The sequence below is a fragment of the Neolamprologus multifasciatus genome, chromosome 22, assembly GCF_963576455.1.
Source record: "Neolamprologus multifasciatus chromosome 22, fNeoMul1.2, whole genome shotgun sequence".
In the NCBI taxonomy this organism is placed as follows: Eukaryota; Metazoa; Chordata; class Actinopteri; order Cichliformes; family Cichlidae; genus Neolamprologus; species Neolamprologus multifasciatus.
In genome coordinates, this window is record NC_140459.1 from 14,313,673 (window position 1) to 14,323,101 (window position 9,429).

General features: G+C 43.0%; 1 long non-coding RNA gene across 1 annotated transcript in view; it reads left to right on the forward strand.

Annotated features, from left to right (window-relative positions):
• Window positions 1-9,429, forward strand: part of LOC146493148 (uncharacterized) — a 12,403-nt gene continuing 2,974 nt past the window's right edge. The window contains exons 1-3 of the long non-coding RNA XR_014871865.1: window positions 1-409; window positions 2,208-2,262; window positions 4,596-4,859. This is a non-coding gene — a long non-coding RNA (uncharacterized LOC146493148). The remainder of the gene's footprint in view (window positions 410-2,207; window positions 2,263-4,595; window positions 4,860-9,429) is intronic.

A 9,429-nucleotide genomic window follows, 5' to 3' on the forward strand; every position in this document is an offset into this window, starting at 1 on the left:
CAGTGTTACCTCACTGATTCACAAGGGGGTGGGCCTTGGACAGCGTATATGATTTTGGACAAATGAGATGTTAAACCACTTGGAGACAACGGTGCTGGAGATGTAGCCATCCTGGCGGACAGCCCCAACTCCCCCGTGTGCCGCGGGGAGGACCGGGGCTGTGGATGTAGAGGGAAGCCGTCTGACGACATGTGAGTGGAGAGAAAAAAATAAAGAGGACCCGTAAAATTTTTAAAAATGGACGGGGCCGGTGGGACGTCACGATGCGTCGTCGCCACAAAGCTCTGTACGCCGCTCATGAACGCGCTCATTTGGCTCCCAGCATGCCGCACGTCCGGAGAGACCAGCGCTTTCCAGGAGCTCAGCTGAACCCAGTGCAGCACACCCTGCTGCACCCGTGTAGGAGAAAGTAAGAACCGTGTTTTGTGTAATAAGTGATTTGTGTGTGTGCGTGTGTGTGGCGGCACGACTCGGGGTTAAAAAAACAGAAAGCTGCAGGAGCCGAGCAGCACTGAGGGCTTTAAGGGTACAACATGCTGATGTGTTTGTCCCCATTGTGCATGAAGTGAGGACTCGTAAGGCGCAGCAAAGCTTTGAGATTTTCTTCAAGTGAGGCTTGTTTTTGATAGATAAAAGATAAAAGATGCGCGGACGATGCGCACCATCAGCATCTGAGATAAAGGCTCCAACGATGGTACGATGGCAGCAGCGCAGACGTGTAGTTTCACTTGTGGCTGCAAACACTTTTGTTTGGCACCAGAAAGCACATGTGTGCACAAATCTGACCGCAGGAGTGAGTTTAGCGGGTTTTTCTTGACTTACGGTTGGTCACAGGTGATCTGTTTTCGATAAGTTTTCTCTCTCGTTTGTTGGTATAAAATTGTATGTTGCACGCTCGGGATTAATGGTCACTGAGATCCCCTTTTCCCTCTCCCCTCCCTCTGTTTAGCCCACCTTTGTCTAAAAGGTGACTCTAGTAGTAGCAGTGGGTTGGTGTTTACTGACGCAAACGAAGCAACATTGAATTTACTTTTTGGACTATTCCGTTTTTTTCCGTTGATGCTGACCTTGGATCAACCATATGCTGTGTTGTTATTGTGCTTAAGTTCACGTTGCGTCATTTTCAAGAGTTCACAGACTGGAGGGACATAAGTTCTCCTCTAACTGATCTCATATGTAATCAAGTGAGAGTCTAACACCGGCCTGTGTTGGTGATGGAGTGGCCTCGGGCGCCATAGCCTTTTGCAGCCTTATGTTGTTTGGCCTGTTTGCTGTCAGCCGATTACACACTGGAAAAGCTAAGCAGTGAAGCAAGCATGAAAAAAGGCCAAGGTGATTACTGTACGTGAACCCAGCAGCGCTCCTGCAGGGCTTCATGTAGCCCGGGATTATACACCCCGGTGCCAGCATAGCGCTCTGCCCGGAGAGCTCTTACATAAGGCCCGCTTAATCTGTGTGAGAGGGAATCAGACTTCATGTGTGTGTTTGGACTTTTTAACATCTGACTGACATTGAAATGTTACGCGCAGCTCCTCCAAAAAGATGCTCCCTCATTTGGAGCTCATTCTAGATCCTCTCCTCAATAAAAACTGTTTTGATTGCAAAACACGTGCAAAGGATCCATTTGCTGTCTTCTTCATTACTGAACCCCAGAACAGCACAATTCACATGTGCACATGTACAGCAAAGGACCAGGTGGTAGTGATGGTGGTCCTGCAACATAAGAAACAGGAACCGGCATATAGGTGTCAATATGACTCAGCAGTTAAACTGAACAGGTGAATCCAGGTGCACGATCAAGCGTTCACTGACCTCCTCCCACACGTTACATTGACGCCGTGTCCCGGAGACGGAAGTGCATCACAAGTGAGAAGTCAGCTGATGCACAAGTGGATAAGTTGCTAATTTGAAGTGGGACCGCTGCAACACCTTAGGAGCGTCACCGGTGCAGTCAGTTAAGCTGCAGGTGCGGCTGAACGACTGCGCACCACACACACACACACACACACACTGGCCCAGTTTGTAGCTGTCAGGAGCCGAGTAGGCAGATTTCCCACTTAGGGTGCTTTCCAGGGATTTTCCAACGACAGAGTGAGGAGAGGGATCCCATTCACGTGTTGGAATTGAGTTCAAAGTCAGCTCGTTATAATTACATTTGTCGTAGTTTTATTCAAATAAATGATTTTCTTTAACATTTTTTTCTGCAGAAACTCACATTTAAAAGCAACAGAAAGGAACTCCAGGCTCTTCTCCAACCTCCAGGTGAATATAAATGATTCCACCATCTTCACTTCCCGATGACTCTGCAGGTGATTTAAACTGGATTGCAGTTTAAGCAAAACGTTAAAAAACCGTCTGTTTATCTTCTTCACCAACAACTAAACGAAAGATCCGCAGCAGCAGCAACGCGCCGACTCCTGGAAATAAACCCCCCCCAAAACAAACAACAACAACAACAACAACAACAAAAAACAATCTTTAGGGAAGCACAAATTTTCATCATTTACAGCCTTTTATGGTCCCAGAAATCTGTTAAAGCAGAACGTTTTATACAGCATCGCCGCCAAGTTACCTCTAACAGAAACTTCAGTGTAATTTCCCTTCAGGGACAGAAAACCTATTTGAATGAAACTATCCCTTTTTGCCTCTTTAAACGATGCATCAGCCTATGCGCTGCCTACATAAACAGTAAGTGAATACATATAGCCGATTAAAATATTTAATAAAAATAATAATAAAAAAGTTAATTATTGTCCAGCTACTTAAAATCATAAACCCTGTGTGGATATCTTTAATTAACACCTAACATAGAAATCTAAACAATACACTTGAAATGAAAATATTAACATTTTAAATAAAATATAGTTATTTATCAAAAAAAATAATAATAAAAATAATTTTTCCTCTCTGTCAGGTGACAGGTAAATGATTTTGTCACAGGTGTTACTACAGACAGAAATCCGACATACACACAGTGCAGCTAACAAGGAAGTGGAATATTACACGCACGCACGCACACACACGCACACACACACACACACACACACACACACATCACAAAACCATGCTGTTTAGCTGTGAGAACCTCGAAGTGATGTTAACACGTCACGGCCTCCACACTATGATCTCCACCAGTGGATGCCCCTGGAAAAATAAAAAAAATATTTAAAAAAATCTTACTGTAAATCTTAATTTACTTTAAATCTCTTGGAGCAGGGGCAAAATAAAATGTAAAGCATGTTTATTTTTATTTTAATTAAAAAAAACCTCGGCAAACAAACACCCTGTTTGCTCTTTGTGATGTGAGGACGGGAGCTGTGGCCTATTTTCACGATGTTGTATCAAAGAACATCTTCCCCATAATAGCGTGTCTGTGTGTGTACGCGCGCGTGTGTTAATTAGGCATCACACCTCGCTGCTAACGCATTAATTGAAAGCCAGCGATGCCTGTGACGTCATCCTCGCTTTCTCGCTAAAAGCCAATTAAAAAAAACCCCACACACAACAAAGAGTTTATGAAAAAATATTGAAAACCTTTTTTTCTTTTTTTTAATTTACAGTGTAATGTTAAAAAGAGATGCGATGTTATGAATTTGGATAATTATGTGACTATTCTATTATTTCACAAAATGATCTAGAAATACAAGAATGAGTAATTATTAAAATGATGACAGCAAAACTCCATAAATAAATAAATCAGTGGAGGATGTCACACACAGGCTGTATCTTCTATTATTTTAAATAATAAAAACGTCTGATGTTAATGGTTCTAAATAATAATTAAATAAATAACACACATTCAAAAGTGCCTTTATATATTTTTTCCCTTATATTTTTTAAGCCTTTAACCTTCTTGTAAAGCTTTTGTTTGTTTGTTCTATAGGTGGTAGATTGTAGATATTTACATAAGACTGAAGTGATTTTTCACTTCTTTTAAACAAAAGTCACCAGGAAATATTTTAAGGCTGTGGAAGTTTGCATTAGTAATATTTTAGTAATGTTCAGCCACAGTTTTCGATTTTAACACCAGCTTGAAAATGCTTTCTTTCACAATAATGGATACCAATTTAAAGATTACAATAATTCCATGTAAGACTTGACACACCTTTGTGTTTACCTGCTGTAAGACAAACAAATATGCTTATTTTTCTCTGGATTTCCCTTTAGGACCCTATGAAAGATATTTGTGTGTATGACTCTCCTCAGGGCTATTTTTACATCCTGCTTCCGTCCCCCTCGTAAAGACTTTTACTGTTGTTGTCTTTAGCTCACTGGATGGCCGGCTGTAACGCTTTGTGTTGAATTCCTCAAAGAATACGCTCACATTTCAGTCATATAAAAAACACTTAATAGCTCGGAAAATGTGCTTTCCCAGCAGAATCCCCTGTGAATCTTTAGTCATGCTTTGTTTTTCATATCGTTTTACTGAGGTGTTTTTAACACCATGTGATCAATTAACACTCCAGATATATGACTATTATTATCATTATTTCCACCTCTGGAATGTGTGCAGTGCAGCAGGCGGAGGAAATTAGCTTTGTCTTGCTGAATTAGCTCTTTAATGCATTTTCCCCTGTCGCTGTTTGTCCTCACAGGTGTATCAGAGGTTGTGTGTGTGTGTGTGTGTCTGCGCGTTGCTGGAGGAGAGCGGTGTCCGCAGGCCTGAGGGGTTGTCTGTTATCTTTGGTTATCTAGCTGTATGAGTGACGTACATTCTTCATAAAGCTAGATAACCGAAAGTAACAAGAATCCCATTACACGCCTGCACGGGAAAAAGGAAACAACAGAAATGAGACATAAAGAAGCAGCATGGGAGGACGGGAGGTGGACAAAAGATCCTGCTAAGCGATGACGTGAAGGTATGATGCTGTGTTACATAAGGGCTAACGAGAAGGGGGGGTGAGGGGGGTGCTGTGTCTCATGGAGGATCTGGAGGCAAAAAAGACAATAAGTGTTTGATTTGCACAAAATGCCTCAGATCTGCTTGTTGTCAATACAAACCATTGCAATAGTACAGTGGTGGGTGTAGCCTGTGCTGCTGCAGTTGTTCTCGTGCTGGTTGGTGAGTGAGTTCTCGTTCTGTAGCTCCGACTGACATTCAGGAGTGAGTGCAACATTTAGGTTTCTCTTGTCCTTGCCAAATGTGAACTTGAAGTCCCAGTGAACTGTAAAATGACTCATTAGCCCCAAAATTGGCAAAAAATCTTTACATCCGTAACGAACTTTTCCTCTAGGAAAGTAAAAGATCTTAGTTGGTGTTCCTCAATTTTAGGAAGTCCAAAGCGATTGAAATCAATTTAAATGTATTCAGAGTCTCTGCAAGAAATTATTTTGCAAACTCTTTCCAAACAGCTGATGCTGATGCTTCAGGACAAGCCACTTTTCAGGGTTAGTTTCACCTTTTCAGATAGCTTCATTATCTCAAATCTTTTTGTGGCCATTCCCAAACTGCTAATTACGGGTCCGCAGTAATATAGCAGCATTTTTGTCTTCTTTTCTCCACTCGATCAGAAGTCAGATCCAGTCGAGTTTCTTGCGAAATCAAGTTTCTTTGCCAGGTGCTGTAAGGGTTTTTGGCTGCGAAAATAAAATCAGCAATTTAGCTCAATAATGTAGTTATTTAAAAAAAAAAAAGAAAAAAAAAGCACATTTTAGACCATAAGTCTTTTTAAAAACCCTAAAACAAAAACAATTGTTCAGTTTGGGTAGCAGAGTTTGCTCAGCTGTACCAGATAATCTGCACAAATGTGGTGTTTCTGTCGCAGTGTTCATAGTAGAGGTGTTTGATTCACACACCTGCCATGCTGGGTTAGATCCCTGCAGCACCAGCTGCATGTGACACCCTGGGAGGAGAACATGTTGGTATCTCCCAATCACCCTCCCATAATGGCCTTTTTCATTTATTCAGCGTGTATTTTTTGAACATGAATACAGAAACTAATCTCCAGCCGAGAGATTCAGACTCATCAGTGTTTGGCTTCATTTCTCTTTTTTAATAGTTTGGATGATTCATTTCATAAAGGCTGATAATGTAATTGCAGCCCTTCTGGGGTTTTAGAGAGCTCGCCCTATAGAGGCAGCGGCTGTGGCGAGAGAGGTGAAACAAAACAAAGACCACCTTGAGAGGCAATTAGCGGCACTTTGCCATCATTTGGATCATTTCCACTCCAGTTGATGCCACTCTGCAGCTGATCTTCTGCTAAAGGAAAGAAATGGTCACAAACAAGGCAGCAGTGAGGGGCAGTGAGGAAAGATGACGTGTGTGTATGTGTGCGCATGCCTCATCCCACCTTTGGTGTAACTCTGTCGAAATACTTAATAGAAATCTTTAAAGCCACATGTACAGCATCTCCTCTCAAACCTCTTACGCTCCATTGCGACTTCATTAATGTAACAAAGCACAAAGCATGTCTATCTGGGCCTCGTCAGCAGTCATGAGGCTGCTGGGGAAGATCCTCTTTACTGAGCCGATCCTGAAATGTACGAGTTCGTTGGCATCTGCACACGGAAAACCGACTTTTATCCAGCTTTGGGTATCTGTGGCCTAATGAAGCAGCTTATATTCTCTATTTTTGGTTGACCGCACTGTACTTTCTCCACTTTCACCACCACGCTCCATCTTACTTTTGTAACCCCCCCCCCCCCCCACCCAAAACAGCACCCCTCCACTCCCCCCCCCTTCATTTAATTTTATTCTTTGTGGTTTTTCCCAGCTTCGATTCTCAGATGGTTGGTTCTGATTTGTATGCATTTGCATAATGAATGTCATTTGCATGCTCAGGGGCAGACCATACCATGAGAACGGCTGTGTTGTTTGTGTGTGTGTGTGTGTGTGTGTGTGTTCATGCATGGGCACATGTGTGCTGTGTATATTAAGCACATGTAAATGACACGTTTTTTTTTTTTTCTTTAACGAGCAGACCAACGCAGGGTGTTGTGTTTGGCGTCCACACTGTACAAACACTTAATTCTTCCTCTGTGATGTGAGTGTGCGTCTTTGTGCGTCTATGTGTGGGAGAATTGCTCCTCTATGTGCGGTGCGTGTAGGGCAGCTATCTGCCGATCATGCCTCTTTCTCCCTCCCTACCTCTCTTGGTAACCGTTCAGCAATGCACCGACTACAAGAGTGAAAATAAGAGACTCCCTCTTCAATCCCATAATCCTCCTCTTCTCCGACCCCTCCCGTGCCAGTTTGTCCTCCTCTTCCACACGGCAAGTCACAGTCCTGCCACCATCTTAGGTGTTAAGACTGGCACAAAATGGCAGCTGAGCGGTGAACAGCCAGCGCTGCACCTTCCCCCCACTTCATGTTGGTCCCGATCGTTTCCGCGCCATTGGTCGCCTCAAGACAGTGTTAATTACTGCCAGTGCGTTAATTGTAGAGATCGCCCCAAGAGACATGCAGGAAGGGATGAGATAGGAGGAAAGCGCGCTGCCCGTGGCTTTTGAGTGTCGACAAGATGGCATTTTTAGGGGCAGCTGCGGTTCCCGCGTCGCTTTTTCGCTGTGCCCGTCGTCACGCTGCAGACCGACCATTTTGCGGAAAACTCTTAGGACTGCTTTGCTTCGGCAACATTAAATTATACCAGCGCTTTTTTTTTTGGTGATTACAAAGAGTTATCATTTGCACCAGTGGTGGTATTTCTGCATGTGGAACATCCACGTGGTTTTTGTGCCGCGTGCACGTGCAGACAGCTTCATTTGATGATGTGAAGAAGAAGAAAAAAAACAAAAAACACCTACATGCTCCCTCACACCCTCGAGGAGCCATAATTAGCAACACAGCATTCTTCATAAATCTCACACTTAACAGTTTTCACACATGTGCAGCACATTTCCTATTTGGCTCACAGCACGCTCCTTGTGGAAATTAAGACCTCAAACCCTTAAACGACACGTCACGTCGCAATTTGTCCAGATTTGATGAAAGGTCATGCTGTCTTTTCTGGCTTCACGAAGACGCATTATGATGCCAACCATTGGGTTTTGACAGGATCTGAGAAATATCTCAACCTTCAGACAAGCATTTAACCCTTGTGGTGTGAAAGCCTGACAAAGAAATGGTGTTGCTGCACCGATTATTTGAAGAAACATGCAAATTAACCTAAATAACGGACATAACAAAATATCACCTCTGTTTTGTTCATTTGTTGCTCGCAAATGAAGCTCTCAGATTACGTTCATATTGGCTCCTCTGGCTTGTTATTTATTTTTAGCATTACGAGCATACAATCCATGAGCTGGTGTGTAGCCACATGAATTATTTGACAATTTAATTAACTTACACTGATTTCTAAAAAGGAAAGGAGCTCTAGCATTTGAGATTTTATTAAAAAAACACACTTAATTACCTTGAATTTGCATCAAAATGGGGTGCTTTTCAGTAAGATTATGCAATGTTAGTCTTATGTTTTACTTTTTTGGGGGGGTTTGCAAGTATGCTTTGATCACCAGCATTTGCGTCTAAAGAGGTCACATACTGAAGTGTGAACATGTGAACAATCCTTTAATTTGGAGTCAAGAGGAGTTCACGGGACAGTGTAAATTCATTCAAATAGTTTAACAGGAATTTAAATCATTGCCTCCCATGTGGTTTTTCTACCTGATCACTGAGCCCACAACTCTAAAGCTAAAGCTGGCAGGAAAGAATAAAGCTCCTATATGTTGAAAACTGTAGTGGGTGAGAAAAAAATCAGAGGAGGGGGCAGTGAAGTCGGATTGGGTGTGGGGGGGCAGACAGACAGGGAGAGGGGAGCCTGCGACAGTGAGATCTCAATAGTGAGAGGCCTTCTTTGTGTTTCTATGTAAGGTTTATTTTGGGGGGCGCAGGGGGCACGAAGAAAGGAGGGGAAGAGAAGAGGGTGGGGATCCTATCCTGGGCCCTCAGACAAGCGGCACATTGTCCTCCCCAATGTGTGGCGGCACTTGTGGCGTAACGCCATTATTTAGGCCAGTGGAGGGAACGGGGGTCTGGAGACCAGCTTAACCAAAACGCCAATTAGAGCCGGATCGTCCTGATTAATGGACGAGGGAGATTGGTAAACAATGCCGGCCATTGTTACCGTAACCCCCCCCCTCCTACAAACCCATACCCTTTTGGTTTCTTTCACACAGCAAACCCTCCATCCCCATTGCCTCTGGCACACACACACAAATGTATACTGCGCCTGCCATGCCAGCGCTCAAAGGGCCATTAGCATGCTGTTCTTGTTTGTTTGTTTGTTTCAGCCTCAATGTAAAGTTTGGCTTGATCATCACATCATACAAAAGTATTAACCTTCCCGTGCATTTGTTTAGATGCCGCTATCCAATAAGATGAAGAAGGGTCACCAAAGTTAACGATTAAATGACTGCAGATGTGATTTTTGTTAACATAAACTGAAAAAAAATTAAACATACGGATCAAATGTTACTAAAAACATCACCACT